The 18,745-nt window shown below is 32.6% G+C and overlaps 1 long non-coding RNA gene across 8 annotated transcripts; it reads left to right on the plus strand.

Annotated features, from left to right (window-relative positions):
• Positions 1–5,192: 5,192 nt before the first annotated feature.
• On the plus strand, positions 5,193–10,999 carry LOC107932924 (uncharacterized). Of its 8 annotated transcripts, none has more exons than XR_005906591.1 (7): positions 5,193–5,704; positions 5,807–6,263; positions 6,382–6,440; positions 6,551–6,706; positions 7,210–7,331; positions 8,299–8,407; positions 10,651–10,999. It is a non-coding gene; the product is annotated as an uncharacterized lncRNA (long non-coding RNA). The 8 variants fall into 8 exon arrangements; XR_001693511.2 differs by having other exon boundaries at positions 5,194–5,704; positions 6,551–6,672; XR_001693512.2 differs by having other exon boundaries at positions 5,194–5,436; positions 6,551–6,672.
• Positions 11,000–18,745: the final 7,746 nt, after the last annotated feature.

The raw sequence follows: 18,745 nt of genomic DNA on the forward strand, positions 1-18,745 counted from the left end.
TTACAATCACTGTTAAAGGATTTCACGATTCTGAGCACATTAAGTTCATCAAACAAACAATTTCTATCTCTTTCTCTTTTTCATTAATTTGCATTATTGAATGATGTGGAAAATATGATTGTTGAGATAATGAGTGGCTAGATCTTTAAGGAGATTAGCGAGCAGATGTCGGAGTGATTAACAAAGGAATTAGGGTTTTTCGAGTAGAGATAGTTGATATAAATTCATGTGTGTTTAAACTTTAGGATTGATGACCCTAGGAAGTAATCTAGGATAAATGAGGTTGAGAGATAAATTTACTGAGTAAATTGTGGATTTATCCTGTTAGGAAAGTGAGGTCAAGAGATAAACGTGTACTGGTCGATTAATTAATTAGTAGAGGCCGAGAGGTAATACTAGTTAGTTAATAACAAATTCCCTAATAAATCTCGAATTCTGAAGCTAAATCACTCATAATTTACTAAGGTGTAGAACCTAAATCTACCAACGAAAATTAATGAAGTGATTACAAGGAAAAAATATCCTCAATCTTGACGATTGAATCTTAATCTTGCAGTTCCCTAATAGCATAAACCCAACCTGGACCTCCAGACTCAACCTATGAAGCAATAGTATGAGTAACAATTCGCTACCCAACCAGTCTCCCATTACCTCTACTACGACTACAACCTCTAGCAGGCGCAGATACAGACGTAGAACTCTAAGTCTGCTACACTTCAACTCTATTTGAGCAATCCCTCAGAATGTGTTCCTTCAAGCAACTCTTAAAAAAACCACCTGTCAACTTACAACAGTCTCCAGGATGCCTACGCTCACAATATGCACAAAGCGGCCATCCAGAACCACCCATCAAACCTCTAGCACTAACCACAATACTGCTCTGCTACTTAGACTGACTTGGTTGAAACTCATGTCGTATACTCCTATCAGAACCCTGGATATCACATTTTTTCTTAAATGGTTGTCTAGATGCACCATTAGAAGTCCTTTTACCTGATTTAGTTACCATAGAACAAGGCGGCTCAACTAAAGTCTCTTCAACTACTTTAGCTCTCTCAACTAGCTCATCAAACATATCTACATTCTGAGCTACTACTTTTTGAGCTACCAAATAAACCTGAATCTAATGATTAAGTCCAAAACAGAACCTCTTACAAAGGTCCCTCTCAGAAAGAATCATCTCCGGAGCATACTCACTAAGTCACACAAATTCAGCCTCATAATAAACCACTATCAAATCACCCTGAACCAAATCCAGAAACTCACGCTTACGAGCCTCCATATACTGCTCACCTATAAACTTCCTCTTACAATCCTCAAGAAAGTAATTCCAAGTCAATCTATCAGAAATAGTACCCCTCCTAACTGTACTCCACCAACGTTGAGCTTCACCGTTGAGCAAAGACACAGCACAACACAACTTCTCATCATTAGCACAAGACATATGCTTGCGGGTCCTTTTAGATCCCTCAAACCAGTATTCAGCTACGTTCAAATGAGTACATTTAACCCTAGAAAATTCTTTCCCACCCAACTCCCGTAGAGTTCAAAAAGTAACCCCTAATTAACAAGCATAGGATTGGCAGATGTAGGAGTAGGGTTAGCACTAGCAATCTGCTGAAACGCTCCAATCATAGCTTCCATAAAAGGGCCTACACCCTTATCATGTATGTTCACTCTACGCGGCCGTACAAGAGGTGCAAACGATGTACCATACTCTTGAGCACTAGCTCTAACATTAACACGTCTAGGAGGCATATCTAATCTAATATAACATACAAACAAACAAATAAACGGTATGAGTGGCGGGAGAAATAATCCAAGTCTCATTCCTACAAGCAAAATTTAGGATTAAAGGCAATGGGTTCCCATTCCTACCCCACATGTAATTCAATCAAAGACATTTCAAATAGATCCATGCAATTCAAACAGAGTTATATCACAATTCAAAGAAAACAAAGAAATTTAGACTTATGAGTTTTGAAACTCTAACGCACAATAATCACCTAGGTCCAAGAGTTTAATAACCTAATTTTTGGTACCACCAAATGTAACACCCTATACTCGGCCCGATCACTGAGCCTGAGAATAGGATGCTACACTACCGTCTCACACCGCATATTATGGCATTCATATGAATTATAGTTATACTTACTCTAGGGTGTATAAAACATGCTAACATACATTCTACCATCATAAAATAAACTCCAAACAAACATTAGGATCACTTAGCAAAATATCCCAAAACTGTTACATAGGTATCAATACTGGTAGAGTGGTATCGATATTTCTCTCAAGTGGTATCGATACCGCTTGGAAAATCGATACCAAATTAGCTTACTATTTCTCATCTTAAAAACCCAACTTTCGAAAAATATTGGTACCACTAAAAAAGTATCAACAATTTTACCCCGAGTATCGATACTCGTGGCAAAATATCGATACCAACTAGCAAACTGACTTACTGCACTTCAAAAATTGTAGAGTTATCATTTTTAAAACCCAAATATCGATACATATGTTCCATACCTTAAAAACACAACATATATCATCACATAGATTTTTCCAAACTAGTTCAAAACATCATGCATTAAATACCACATAAATTTAGCACCAAAATGTCCCAAATATCAATCTCAATATTATATTTCAAGTCCATAATTTCCAAGTATAATAGGCATGCAAACAACTAAACAATCATAGCAAACCCAACATAACATCTACTACATTGCCTTTTATTCCCAAATAAAAAATAATCAAATAACATCTATAATAGCAGCTAAAGTTTCTGGCTTGGATCACCCCTCGAGACCACATCACTTACACCAACACTACTTATTTGCAATGGTTTTAATAAAGGAGTGGGTGAGCTTAACCAGCTCAATGAATGCTCAGAATAACCACAATGTACACACAATATCAAAGGTTAAACAAGAGAATACTACACACGTTCACAACCATATTCTAATTAAGTCAAAATAACATATTTATGTTTCATTAAGTCATAAAACCAACATACACTCCTACATGCAATTACACTTAACTCACTTATATATAATTCATTTAACAATAATTCATCAAGGTTAAACAACGTATACATGCTTCACTACAGCAAAACAGGTTTTTAACGGCATTTTTAGCGGCGTTTGAATGAAAAACGTAGTTAAAGAATGAGCATTAGCGGCGCTTTTTGAAAAACGCTGCTATAGGTTCACTTTTAGCGCCGCAAAACTTATGCTGAACGCCATCGTTTTAACTTAGCTTCAGTGGCTTGAGCGGCACTTTTCAAAAAATGCTGCAAAAAATTTAACACAACGCCGTCGTTTTGTATTGAGCCTTTAGTGGCTTTAGCAGCGCTTTTTTAAGAAACGCTGCTACAGGTACACCTTTAGCGCTTTTTAAAAAACTTTGCAAAAGAATTTTGAAAAATCCGTCGTTTTGTATTAAGCTTTTAGTGGATTTAGCGGCGCTTTTGTAAAAACGCCGCTATAAGTCGAGATTAGCGGCGCTTTTTGAAAAACGCCGTAAAAACATTTCATCTATCTATTTATAGTTTAACTAGTTTATTTATATTAAAATACAATTTATTTTTAATTGGATATTTAAATTCTTCAAAAAAAAATAATGACACGTAGAAAAAATTTGAAAGTAAAAACATAGAAAAATAGTTGTTAAAAATGAAAAAAATTAAGATACTATTATTTAAAATAATTTTAAAAATTTTTGGTATATGATTGATTGTTTTTTAATCTATATGTTAAATATTTTAAGGTTTATGGATTATGGGTTTAGGGATTATGGTTTATGGTTTAAGAGTAGGGGTTTAAGGCTTAGGGGTTAGGGGTTAAGTGTTAGGTTTTTAGGGTTTAGAGATTATGTTTATGATTTATGGTTTAGGGGGTTTAGAATTTAAGATTTAATGTTTATGGTTTGAGGTTTTAGGGTTTATGATATAATGTTTATTATTTTGTTATTAGAGTTTTGATTTTAGGGTTTATGGTTTAGAGTTTGGGGTTTATGATTTATTGTTTTATAGTTAAGGTCATAGTAGTGTTCATGATTTTAAGGGTTAGAATATTAAGGTTTAAGGGTTAGGGTTTTTGATAAAATGACAAAAATTAATTTATTTTAGGGTTTAGGTAAGCAATAAGATTCTTTAATTACTTTTGCCCCTTGTAATACATATATATTTAAGGTTTATGGTATAGGTTTATGGTCTATGATTTATGGTTTGGGGTTTGGAGTTTGGTGTTTAAGGCTTATTTTTTAGTGTTTATGGGTAAATATGGTGAACCCTTAACTTGTGTATCTTGGATTTTTTTTATAACATAAATCTAAATAAGATAAATATAAGTTATTATTTTTTAAAAAATATATATCAAAATGGGTTAAATCCCAAAAGCATACACGAACAATGGTTTAGTGTGTAATTGTATACATGAACTTTAATTTGACCCAGTTCTTGTAAATTATTATCACAATTATTGATATAAAAATATTTATATTTATTCAATATAAAAATATATTGATGTATTTATTTTTTAAAATGTGTATGATTAAATCAAAATTAAAATATCAACTATACATTGAAACCAAAATTAAAATTTCACGTCTACAATTACACATTAACCCGAAATTCATATATAATTCTGAGATGTATCTCTATCAAAATTTAGGTGTATACATATAAATAAATGTCATTTATATAAAAATCTAAACAACTAATGCGGACCATACTTAAAAGAATAATGCTTGTATTACTGTGTCATTTTGTATTTTTTTTAATTCTTTGATTTCATTTTATTTCTGTTAAAGTTTCCTTTTGTATGTTATATGATAATTTAAAATTATAAAAATCTTCAAAAAAATGTAAAATTTAAAATTTAAAATTTAAAAATTAAAAATTAAAAATTAAAAACTTAAATATTTAATATTTTAGTCCATATTTCAGTTAAAAATTCAATATTCGAAATTGAAAAAAAATTCTAAAAAATGATAATCTCAACACAAAAATTTTGAAAGAAAAAATAAAAAAATATGTTAAAAATAAAAAAAAATAAAATTAAGCAATAGTAACGTTTTTGGGAAAAACGCCACAAAAAATTAAGCTATAGTAGCGTTTTTGATAAAAACACCGTAAAAAATTGAGCTATAATTTCGTTTTTGTTGAAAACGCCATTATTTACCCAAAAAAAAAGGAAAATCAAAATCCCGCTCACTCTCAAAAAAATAACTTTTGGTTACCATCTCATTACTCCCTTTTCTTCTCGTCTATGTCGCTCGCCCTAAATCCCTCAAATAAAATTTAGCTACTTTTCTTCCCTAGATCTGAAATAAAAGAAAAAAAGAAATTGAAAAAAGCACAAAGGGTTTTTTGGAAGCAAAGCAGAGCGAAGAACTGTGTGAGCGAATTGGCAGGAAAAAGCTTACAAAAAGGTATGAAATGGCAGAATATGCTTTCTGCTTTGGGTTTTCTTTTTTGGTTTAGGTAATGGTGCTAAGGCTCGATGGCATAGATGTTTCGGGGTTTAAATTCCTCTTCTCATTGCCGGTCATGTATGGTCTCATATCCATCCTTGTTCACTCCGTAATGTACACCAAGTTCATCATGCCTTTGGGGATCGAAGCGCCTCTCGATCGTTTCTCTGAAGCTAGAGCTATCGAGCATGTTTGAGTCTTAGCACATGAAATGGATGGTCGTTAAGTGCGTCAGCTTATCTCTTTTAACTTTATTTCCATCATGTCCTGTACTTTTTTCTTTTTTTTTTCCTTTCAATTTTACTGGATAGCTTTAAATCATTACCAGGGATTTAAATAGCGGTCCGTTACCGAAATAGCGGCCGTTATATAGCGGTAATGGCACCGTCCAAAACCGTTACTGCCGAAACCCGCTATACCCGCAATACACAATAAGTAATGTAAAATTCACGACCGCGATACCCGCAGTGACCGCAATAGCGTCCGTTATGTCCGCGACCGCGACAAACGCGACACGACCGAAAACGCGACCGCGACCGCAATTTAAATCCGTGATCATTACTATTCTTATTAGTTTATTCTCACTGCTTAGATTGAAGGTAACCTCTGGGGTAGCTGAAATGGAAAAAAAAATTCAAATTTATTGTTATGGTAGAGTAGGACTTTATGTTAGTGATTATGGGTTTTCGTTGTTCAATAAGAAGGGCGTCAGGGTTTGAGAGAAACAGCAGAGTATATTAAGGCACAGTTGGAAAGGTGAAGGAGAGAGCTGGGTCAAATTTCAGGTTTGTATACACTTGTTTTAAGGCTGAATTGTTTTGTTTGAAATTGGGTTTTTATATTTTTCATTAATTTTGTACAAAGTTTCTAGCTTCAGCTTTATTTAATTTCCTTAATTTGCAGGATTGAGATTGAAGAGAATGTTGTTGGTGGGTCATTCAATATGATGTTCTTAGGCCATGGTATATCATTTGGTTATAGAAATCATACAAATATTTTGGTGAGGTAAATCTCTGAAATTGAATAGGGTTCCTTTGATTTTGATTTATATTGTTTTCTATCATTTGATTAGGATTGTCAACTTCTACTTTTGATGTGCCAATGTCACCAAAGAAGGCTCTCCATGCTGCAATGTTGAAACGTCGTTTTGCAGACAATATTCTGAAAGCTCAGAAGAAGGCACTACTGGATCATGTAAAGTTTTATTTTGGCTGCTAACAATGAAAAGGTCTTCTAATTCTCTCATCAAATGGAATTAAAAAGATGAAGTGAAGCTCTCTATCAAATAACTTGTTCACTTAAATTCTTTTTACTTGCCATTATAGATTTTGAACTGCTTTAATCTATCAACTATTAAAAAACTTAGCTTGTTTTCTTGCTTGTGTCTGCCATTTCAATCTTATCAGGATGATGCAATATGTGCCCTCCTATACGATAATAAATTTGAAACCAAATTCCACAGTTTCGCTTTCTTTCATGTTTGATGTGCTAGTGTGTTTATATCTTTAGGTTATCCTTGAATGAGAGAAATGAAATGATTTGTTTGGTTGGCTTGATATATATCTATATTTAATGGTAATTTGAGATATGTTTTGAGTGAATAGGAATATTAGTCCTTCTGGTGCATGCAGGGACCAATTCCTATTAGTAGTAGTAGTTTTAAGTTGGTTAAGTATTTGTGAGGCAATAGTGTGCCTTGAGATCTTATAGATGATGATTGAACCTTCACAGAAAAGGCAAAGATTGAAGCTCAAATCTTAGCTGCTGAAGCAGCAGCAAAAATGAAGGCAGAGGTTGAGCTGAAAAAGCAACGGGAAAGAGAAAGAGAAGCTGCTCGAATTGCATTACAAAAGGTTTTTATCTTTTTTCTTGTACTTTCTTTTTTGTCCTTATTATGTTTATATAGTGGAGGGTTTTAGAGGCTAGAACACTGTAATACCATATAGTATATACAAAATATGAAACAGAGCATCAGCTAATGCCATTAGTTTTGCCCTGCTGGTTTTTTTTCAATTTGCATATACATATGATTTGAATGATTGTTTTTTTTTTAATTTTTGTGCAAATGAATTGATGCTTATGCATGTTTACTTATTGATAAGTTGTTTAATGCATGACATTGGTGAGTTTGGATGCACTGAATTTCATGAATGTATTGAAAGAACTGATACACTATTTGCAAGTAAAGTTGAGCAGTACCAGAAGCTAAGAAATTTAGTATGCATCTGTTTAGAGGAAATTTGCTTGAAAAGGTAAGAAACTTATATTTGAAAAGTGGAAAATTAAGCTTCTGATAAGTCATATTTAGGATTTAGCCTTTTGAAGACCCAGACCTTAAATCAGATATTTAGTTTTTTTTTTCTTTGGCTAGTCAAATATCCATTGTTGAATTGCTTAGATTTTGACTACAGTTAGGGGAACATGGAATTAGAACTAGGGATCTCTTTTTTGGAGGATTAACGTGGTTACCACTAGGCTATACGTATTTCCTGTCAGTTGTTAGCTGCTTAAGGTATAGGCGATAATACAGGGTTGTGAATGACTCAATTCTACTTTAAGTTTACTACGCTTTTTAGTATGAATTTATGATCTGAATTTTAAATAATTCATTTGGATGAACAACTTATTATAGTGCCTGAAATGGTGTCAAGAGGCATCCTTCTTTTCTTTTCTTTTTAATATTAAAATTTGTCCATTTATTCCGTCAATTAGAGCATATTAAACAATATATATATATACATGCATGTGTGTGTGTGTGTGTCCCTGCTGCTAAATTCTTTGTTATGTATTTAATAAAGTCAATTTTGTGTCTGGCTGCAGGCATTAGTGATAATAAGATATATCATTATCACTTAAATCTTGGAGGAAGTGTTTCTACCAGAAGGCTGACTAGGCTACCTTCAATTCCTAAGAATGATGCAAAGTTCAGGTATGCGCCATTAACATTTCTCTGACCTTAGGTTATACAAAACATTATGATCTTATTTATTTGTTTATTTATAAAAAAACTAATATTGCTATGCTACCACCGGTCCTCTAGTGGATACTAATAGTAATAAAAAAAAAGGGGAAAAAGAACAAAGCTATTCCATATTCTGCAGATGAATATGGTGTCACCCATGGATCTACAACATCTATTCTTAACTTTGTTTTTTAAATATATTGTTGTTTTTCTTTTTTGGTGTGTGTTGTCTATTTCGCTGTAGGACAAATGGTAATCATAGTTCATAGATGACTTTGATCCAAGCAAGCATTGATAACTTCTACTTTTGTATTTAGATTGATAATTGAGTTTGCTCTTGTTTAAATTGTTTTTTCTCTTTATCTCTGATTGCCGTCTTGTTAATTTTGTTCCTTTTAAATAGATTTGACATTTTTCCTTGTTATAAGAAAGAAAAAGAAATATGACATTTTAATGGACATGTGCATGTTCTTGATGTGTTTGTTTGCAGGCTTACATGCATCTGTTTGCATGTTTATATTCATATCCCTGCTAGTGTGTCATCATACTCATGTTTCAAATGGCATTTAGTCAACATAATCAATTACCAGTATCTTACTTGTCGTAAAATAATCAGTTTAATGTTGTCGTAAATTAAAAACAAAAACTATTTAGGTTTTGATAACTTCAATGAAACAATATCTCTTGGTTTGGTTAAGTTTCAATATATTCATTTAATTTTAATTATAATTATTTGTAATTTTACCCTTTTTATTAAATATTTTATAATAAAAATCTTATATAACTTTTTTAATTTTTTTAATAAACTGCTTACTACCTTCAATTTCTAAAGTACAATGTTTGAATTATATTTTATAATTTTTTAATGAAGCAATTTCAGGCTCTAATTAACCTGCTAGTGCATCACTAATGAAATGTTTAGTTGCTAGAAACTGAGATGTTAATTGAGGTGTATAAATGTTGTTAATTGAGATGTTAAAGTGCAGCAAATTGAAGTGTTTAAATGCTGTAAATTGAAGTGTTAAAGTGCTGCAAATTGAAGTGTTAAGTGCTGTAAATTGAAGTGTTAAAGTGCTGCAAATTGAAGTGTTAAATGTTGTAAATTGAAGTGTTTAAATGCTGTAAATTGAAGTGCTTAAATGTTGTAAATTGAGATGTTTTATCGCTGTAATTGAGGTGTATAAATGTTGTTAATTGAGATGTTAAAGTGCTGCAAATTGAAGTGTTTAAATGCTGTAAATTGAAGTGTTTAAATGTTGTAAATTGAAGTGTTTAAGTACTGCAAATTGAAGTATTTAGTTGATGGAAATTGAGATGTTTGATCGCTGTAATTGAGGGGTATAAATGTTGTTAATTGAGATGTTAAAGTGCTACAAATTGAAGTGTTAAAGTGCTGCAAATTGAAGTGTTAAAGTGCTACAAATTGAAGTGTTTGAATGTTGTAAATTGAAGTAAATTGAAGTGTTTAAGTACTGCAAATTGAAGTGTATAATTGCTGGAAATTGAGATGTTTTAACACTATAATTGAGGAGTATAAATGTTGTTAATTGAGATGTTAAAGTGCTGCAAATTGAAGTGTTTAAATGCTGTAAATTGAAGTGTTAAAGTGTTGCAAATTGAAGTGTTAAAGTGCTGCAAATTGAAGTGTTTAAATACTGTAAATTGAAGTGTTTAAATGTTGTAAATTGAAGTGTTTAAGTACTACAAATTGAAGTGTAGTTGCTGGAAATTGAGATGTTTTATCGCTGTGATTGAGGTGTATAAATGTTGTTAATTGAGATGTAAAAGTGCTGCAAATTGAAGTGTTTAAATGCTGTAAATTGAAGTGTTAAAGTGCTGCAAATTTAAGTGTTTGAATGTTGTAAATTGAAGTGTTCAAATGTCGTAAATTGAAGTGTTTAAGTACTGCAAATTGAAGTGTTTAGTTGCTGGAAATTGAGATGTTTTAACGCTGTAATTGAGGAGTATAAATGTTGTTAATTGAGATGTTAAAGTGCTGCAAATTGAAGTGTTTAAATGTTGTAAATTGAATTGTTAAAGTGCTGCAAATTGAAGTGTTAAAGTGCTGCTAATTGAAGTGTTAAAGTGTTGTAAATTGAAGTTTTTAAGTACTGCAAATTGAATTGTTTAGTTGCTGAAATTTAATTTATGTGCCATGTGATGATTGTGTTTTAAAATTTAACTTGTTTTAGTTCCTTACATTCTTACAGGATTCACATTCAATGAGCAAGAGACATCGTAGCAACTCATTGGGATCGACCAGTCAGAATTCAGAATCAAGCGACACACAAGAGCTATATTTGGAGCTTAGACTGTCACTGTAATCAGTAAATTTTTTCTGCCACTTTAAATGCATGCTCATGGAATTGCATTTTATGCTTTCGTAGAATTGTAAGTTCAAATAAGGTGTTGATGTTGCAATTCATACATACAACTTGAGCAAGTTGATATGAACTAGTTTGAATTTTTTTTTTAAAAAAAATTCAAAAGGAATCTTATGTAATCAAAGGCAATTTGACTTGCTGTATGAGATATAGTAAAAAAATTGATCTTCTTGTTTATGAATTTCCAAATAATAGAGTGATATATGTACTGATAATAACATTTTTAAAGGATTTGCTTAAGCAGGTAAAGGGATGGGAATGGATTTATGGCGTTTTTATAATATTTTAATTTTTTTATTATTTATGACCTTTAGTGGCATTTTTGAAAAAGCGCTGTTAAAAGTCAAACTCTTTAGCGACATTTGTGGAGAAAGCGTCGCTAAAGATCATGTTCTTTAGCGGCGTTTGTTGGCAAGGTCATGTTCTTTATCAGCGTTTGTGGGGAAAGGGCCGCTAAAAGTCATGTTCTATAGCGGCATTTTTTTCACATAAACGTCGCAAAATTTAATGGTGTTATCTATAGCGACGTTTTTTGCGGCGCTTGTAAAAACGCCACAAATAGTTTTAGCGGTGCTTAAAAGCGCCGCTATAGGCCTAAAAAACGCCGCTAAAAGTCAATTTTGCTGTAGTGCTTTAATAACCCACAAGTCTAGCTAATATGTTCACATGCATTAATAAGTTAAATGGAAACAATCCAAACCACAATTGCATACGCAATTTACTATAAAAACATACTAACATTTTCATGAAGCTTAAATAAACTCATTTAACATATTATTCACATGTTTAAGCATCCATCTCACATCGTATTACTACAACAATTAAGATCATATTTAAATGATAATTTGCATAGCAACCACATACTCATTTAGGCATACATCATTTTACACATGTACATTTTAAGATAATTTGACACTTGAGGCTATGAAACATAAAAATGGGCTCTAAACCACACATCGGATACACGGATCTCCAACACATCAAATGACTCATAGAGTCAAGCATATATCAAAAGTGAAGCATAAAGCTAACACTCTCCAACACACCAAACATGTCTCGTTGAATGAAGCTTAGCTCAGATTTCCTTATCTCTCCAACATCTCCCAAGGCTTCAATGCCCACATCACAAAACACATATAAGTGAGTACTCATAATCCTATGGTATGCCAACTATATCCAACGGTCTCATAAGGTCATAAGGCCAAAATATCCAAAATTACACAATTTTAATTACTGATTTAATGCACATCATCTATGTTTATGTTCATTAATTCACATAATGAACTTGTACACAATACATGCTTATTGAATTCACATTTAATTGCACTTAAAGTGTCATAATAATGGTCATTGCGTCATCACATATCTGATGACATATGTGTGTATTAAAACCAGTACATCATATATCATTTACAAGTATTCCCACATAATACTTGTCATAATAATATTACATTCCATAATTAAACAAATATATACTTACTGAAATTCCACTCGCTTTCGCACATATTTGCATTATTAGCATATCATTATCATTTTCATTTGGCATGTATATGATGCCCACCACACAATTCACAATAGTCATCACACATGTCTCATAACATAATATCTCATCATAATAATCAATCCACAATTATTAACAAAATCACATAATTTGCAAAAATAAGATAAAGGAAATAGAAAGGTTACACTCGGAACATAGGATAAAGGTTTAGGCTATTCCTAAGCTCTCAATTAACACTATGAATCGTGTCTACTAGCAACGATTCCAAACACTCACCGATTACATTTTCACCGAAAAGCTAAAAGCTTAAACTAGTTTTTCCTTGCATTTATCTCTACTCGAAGAAGGCTCCAACAATTCCGACACTTCACACATAATAACCACACAATTTACACTATCAATATTTAGCCAAAGACTAACTTAAACCAACCAAAAATGCAAGTCTAAGTTATTTTCCCCACGAAATTTAAATTTCGACTAACAAACTTAAAACTCAAATATCTTCCTCTATACTTAATATTTTCACCTAAAATTGATTTCATACATCTAATCAATCACCTACAACAAATTCGCGACATTTAAACTACACAAAACTATTGAATTCATGGTATCAAAATTTTTTACATGTTTATGGCTATTTTTACGAAAATTCATTAAATCCCTATAAATCCTTAACGAAAATTTAAAGTAAGTTTAGAAACCTTCTAATCATATTAAAACAAGTTGAAAAGTACTTTGAAATCATGTTTTTACCCAAAATCCCAAAATCCACCATTGAGGACCCAATTTTCGACTTTTATTTAAAAGATGCGATTTAATAGCCAAAAACTTAGTTTTAAAGACTATATAACAATTAAAACTAATGGGAAGATGAATTGTTACTTTAGTTGATGAAAAATTGAGAGTTTGATCAAAAACCCGAAAAACTCACAAGCTTGATAATGGAGAAATCAATGGTAATTATAGGTGTTATTCTTTAATAGAGGTTTAAGGCTTGAATGTTGATCAAAATCAAGCTATTATAGTTTAGAAATAAAAAATCGATTGGGAGAGTCTTGGGAGAGTGTGGGATGGCAAAACAATTGAATGAAGAAAGCTAACGTGAAAACAAGATGTAGGTGGGGGTTTAATAGGTTCAATTTTAAAATTTGGTCTAATTGCCTCTTAAAAACTCTAAATTTTGACTCTTTTACAAATTACTCTTATTTTCAAAATTAAAGGAATTTAAAACTCATTTTCATAAATTGATTTAATTTTCTAAAAACCATAGTAAAAAATATTACTAATAAACCATGTCGCAAAATTTCGAACACTCTAAGGTAAAATTCCTAAATTACCCCTAAAACTCATAGGCTCTATTTTGCGGTGTTACATGAGTGACTAGAGGGAAGTTGTTATCAAAAACTATTTTAAGTTTCTCATAACTCAGGACAATCATCAGGTTCCTTTTTCATTCCTTATAGCTATTTCCGTTCAGTTTGTTTTCAGTGAGTATGTTTAATAAGAGAGTTGGTGTCATTTTCAAACTGAAACTAAAACATTCATATATTAATATCTTTGTATTAAGCAAATGTTTGAAAACACTTTGTAACATTACGATAAGCATTAAGATGATGCATGCGTCTTACATTAAACCTTGAAAACAATTTGTAAGCCATTGCAATGATAATTTCTAATCCCATTAAACCAAGCCACCGTGGGTTGATCATGAACAACTAGTAAGAGCATGGATTTCTATCCAATTAATAAATGAACCTAATTACATACTAACAATCGTGTAACATTTAACCATCATTTTAATTTAAGTAGAGCTCTGTGGGGAGTTACTTAACTAGAAGATCTTGAGTGTATAACTATCAACTCAGCACCTATCGCATCATGCACCACAAATGAGTCACTGTGTGATAATCTCGCCGAGTAACATGTTGTGACTAGTTGTCCTCTTTGAAGACAAATCTTCCTGATATATCGCATGATAACTAACCACAGAGGTCGGTCCAACTATGATATGATTATAATCTGCCTATTTTTAAGAAATCTCCTTAGTGAAATCCACATGAAAACGTCTACCTTGGGGCAGGTCCGTCTCATGCCATCACAAGAGACCATTAATGGAGGTCATAAGTCTTGTTTAGGGACCTTCTCCAACTTAATATTTTAAAAAAACATGCAAGGTTTTTAATGTCTGGTTTCAATCATGAATGATCAATATATGCATGACAAGTACATGTGACATTTTCTACTAATCTATATGGTCTACATACCTCATATATGCATGAACATACATTCACAGTCAAATAAATATCATCATGCTTATGTAATAAATTAAAAGAATAAAATTTAAATGAATTTAACTGACCAAAATTTCCATAATTCTATCCTAGAAAAATAAAAATTGTAAAATTAAAAAATTCACCCCAAACCATACTTTGGGTCTTCAATTTTGTCACCACGAACTTCTACTATGGCACTGGTTCACGTTTTTGTCATCCCCGTCTTTCCACCACCATTTTTGTGTCCTTCCCGTCGGGCCTCTAGTAGACCATCGACAGCCTCCTATTGTCGAACCACCGTCGGTCACTTACCGGTTTGACTAGGTCAGGTCTATGTCATCTCGATCACTGTTAATACATCTTAGTTCTTTGGGTTTCGGCGAAAAAATTAATGTTACAAAATTCCTAAGTCTGTTTCCAACTCACATATTTTATTCTAAATAAATAATAAAATAAAAATTTACGGTAAGATGATAGTCCATAATATAAAATTTGCATGTCCGATAAATTAATAAATTACAATTAAATTTCTAAGAATCATAATTTTGACAAAATTACTTTATCATCTATAACAATAAAATAATATCATATATTCATTCGCATAAATTCCCCTGAACATGCATAAAATTACAAGAACGTCACATCTTATCCAATATAATCAAACATGAAGAATAGAGAGAATTTTGTCTCGATTTACACTATAAACAGAGCACAACTTGGCGATTTGATATCAATTGTTGGAAAAAATCTGGTTCGAAAACGATTTTCTTGCACAGCAGAAAATAAAACTTTGAAAATCGACCCAGTTTATGATATTTATAGCAATAAAACCTTGACCAAAATTGCATCTATATTTTCAAATAGATGGATTCTTATCATTCCCTACTTTCAACCAAACGACCTTCTCCAATATTCTCGTACCACGAATTGCTTCGAATTTGGGCTCGAACGATTCGAGTTTAAACACAAAACTAGAAATAGTTTCCTTTTCTTTAATGTGAAAATGAAAATTATCTTCTCAAATAAAAATCGACAGAATCATTATTTCAAAAAATATATTAAATCTTTAGAGAATAAAAGTCTCTCTATTTTCAGGCAGAATAATGATATCTGAAAGTTGTGTGTGTAGTCCAACCGGTACCATGTATTTATAAGGAGAAAAGGTAGAACCTTGTTGAATTGTAAAAGTTTATTTCAACTTAAAAAATGAAAAGTTTATTTAAACTTAAAAAATGAACTCCTAGTCTAACTAGAAACATAGGGGCGTCAACCCTAGTTAATAATATTAGCATTTTTCATCCCACCCTTTTACATAAGGGGCTTTTGGGCCTCTTCCATATCGGGTTCAATTACAAGTACTTCTTAGACTTTTACCTCAATACTTTATAATTTGATCAACCCAATATTTATTTTTCTATTTCTCAAAAACAAACTTCTATATTTTCCCAATTAAATAATTTGTTCAACCCAATTCTAATTTCGTTAAAATTATGGCGACTTTACCGTAAAAGTATCTATGAGAACATATATTTAATATTTCTTCATTCAATGGTTCACTATGACCATATGATTTATTTCTATTTTCGAACTTCATTTTTTAGGTCATTTTTATTTTTCATTTTCATTTTGGAGAAAACCACATTCATTTTCAAATGATTCCATTTCTCTATTTTCATTTTCATTTTGGAGAAAACCATAATCATTTCTATTCATTTGATTCAACATGCACTTTATTTTTGCTTTCAACGAGCCAATGGAGGGATTGATTGGACATATGTAATCGAGGCTCAAATGATTTATAATTAAGTTCCAACTTTTCGCCTATTAATTATAAACTCATTTAGTCATGAAGTCATTCCACTATAGTATCATGATTGAGCTCTCCTCTACAGCATACCATTACAAAAGGAACTCAATCAGTGCTCGTCCAATGACGTTGTCATAAGTGTGTTACCCTCATAGGATATCCTTAATCTCTTTAGGATAATATTCGTTCTCCCAATATAATTGTATTTTATCTCATGGTAACCGTTACATCTTTCTTCATGAAAAGTCAATTACTATCAAATAGTATTCAATTATCCATCACAAAGACGAATGACCCATGCTCATGTTTACTTCTCATAAGCCATGTAATACTAATGAATGGATATCATTTACCCATGTCTTGGGCTATGAATTTCACTATTGTGAATGATTCTACATACTATAGAAGTCATACACCTAACATACCAGCTTTCAGTTCTTTATCTATTCAAACTCAGGATTTCAATTACATCAAAATGTACGAGTAATGCATACATAGTTCATCATCCATTCAGGATTTAGGTATGCCACACTGTGAATGTCACAAGTTTATAAAATCTTAAACGATTTAGGATCTATTCTTCTTGGGTCTAGTCCAATGTACTGTCAATCTAGTCAGTCACATCTATGTCTTTGTCTTCTATGAGTCATGTCACATCCCAAAAATCGGGTTAGTAGAATCAAGTTAGTAAATAGAGGGTTAGTGAACTAGAAACCAAAATTAAGTTAGATTGTTAATGTAACACCCCATGCCCGAGTCCTACGCAGGGACAGAATACGAGGCGTTACCACACTTAAACACATGCTTTTCAACGTTCTCAGGTCATCTAAAACTTGATCAAATTTAAAACTGTAACTAAACTCCTTAACAAAGGCCTACGAGGCCTCAAACGTCCATTGGGAACCACTCGGGACCGGCTCGGGTCCTTAACTGACTTTAGAAAAATAATCTCTTGAAACAGGGCACACGCTTATGTGGAAGGGCAACACGCCCTTGTGTTCATTATAACACGGCCGTGCTGATGGCCCGTGTGACACACATGGCCTAAGCCTCTAGGGACACGCTCGTATCCCACACTCGTGTGAATTAAATTCTAAATTCGAACCTACAGGGTTTTCACACGGCCTGACACACGCCTGTGTCCATGGCCCATGTCTCTTACATGGTCAAGACACGCCCGTGTCCTAGCTCGTGTCTAAAAATCTTGACATTCTATTTCTGACGTCAGCAATCTTTAAGGGTCACACGGTGATGCACACGCCCGTGTGCTAGGCCGTGCCCGTCACATGGCTGAGACACACGACCGTGTCTCTGCCTGTGTGATTACTACCATGCATACTGACTTGAAATTTTTACGTGCAGGGGACATACGGCCGAACGACATGCCCATGGGGCTAGCCGTGTGTCGCACACTGTAAAGCCCCAATTTTTGCGAATTCTTTGAATGTTGGCAAAATTTCATGCTTTGATTTTGTCATTTGTGAGTGAAATTATGAAATAGGACCTATGTGAAAATGTTTGAAAATGCTATAGGCTAATTTGTAGTGGCCAAATAAATAGGAGTGCAAAATAGGAGGATTTGCATGTCAAACCTCCCATTTTACATGTAGTGGCTGGTCATCATGTTGTTGTAGACAAAATGTGCACTTGATATCCATAATTTATGGTACAAATTGATACAAATTGATAATGGGTTAGGTTAATGTTCCATGGTAATGGGTTAGGTAAATGTTTCATGATAATGGGTTAGGTAAATGTTCCATGATAATGGGTTAGGTAAATGTTCCATGATGGGAATTTCATGTCTTTTGTATTAAAGAATTAAATGGATGAAATATGAAATTTTATTAAAAGAAAAAGGGGTGAAAAAAACAAAGTTTTGTCCATCTTTGTTCATCATAGCCGAAAGTTAGAGAAGAGAAAGGAGAAGAGAAAGCTCTTGAATGTTCGGTCACTTGGGGAAGAAAATTGAAGGTAAGTTCATGGTAGTTAAGTTCATGGTAGTTTGCTTCTATCTTGATGTTCATTAGTTCTTCTTAGTTCTACCTTAAATCTTGAAGCATATTTTGGTTTTTGGTTGTGTTGTGAGCATTTGGTCATGAATTAAAATGAAGGAAATGGTTGTTGTTTCATGTTCTTTTGATGAAAAATGGAAGATAGGTGAAGTTGAGCCAAACAAATGAGCATGCATGTGCCTTAGATGCTAAGGGGAAAAATCGGCTAACATGTTGTGCTTTAAAATGATGAAATGGAGACTATACTTAAGTAAACTCATAGATATGTGATGATTGATTGGTAATATAATGTTTAAATAACATGCATGCAAGTTATGTGTGAAAG

This window comes from Gossypium hirsutum, chromosome A12, assembly GCF_007990345.1.
Source record: "Gossypium hirsutum isolate 1008001.06 chromosome A12, Gossypium_hirsutum_v2.1, whole genome shotgun sequence".
Classification (NCBI taxonomy): domain Eukaryota; kingdom Viridiplantae; phylum Streptophyta; class Magnoliopsida; order Malvales; family Malvaceae; genus Gossypium; species Gossypium hirsutum.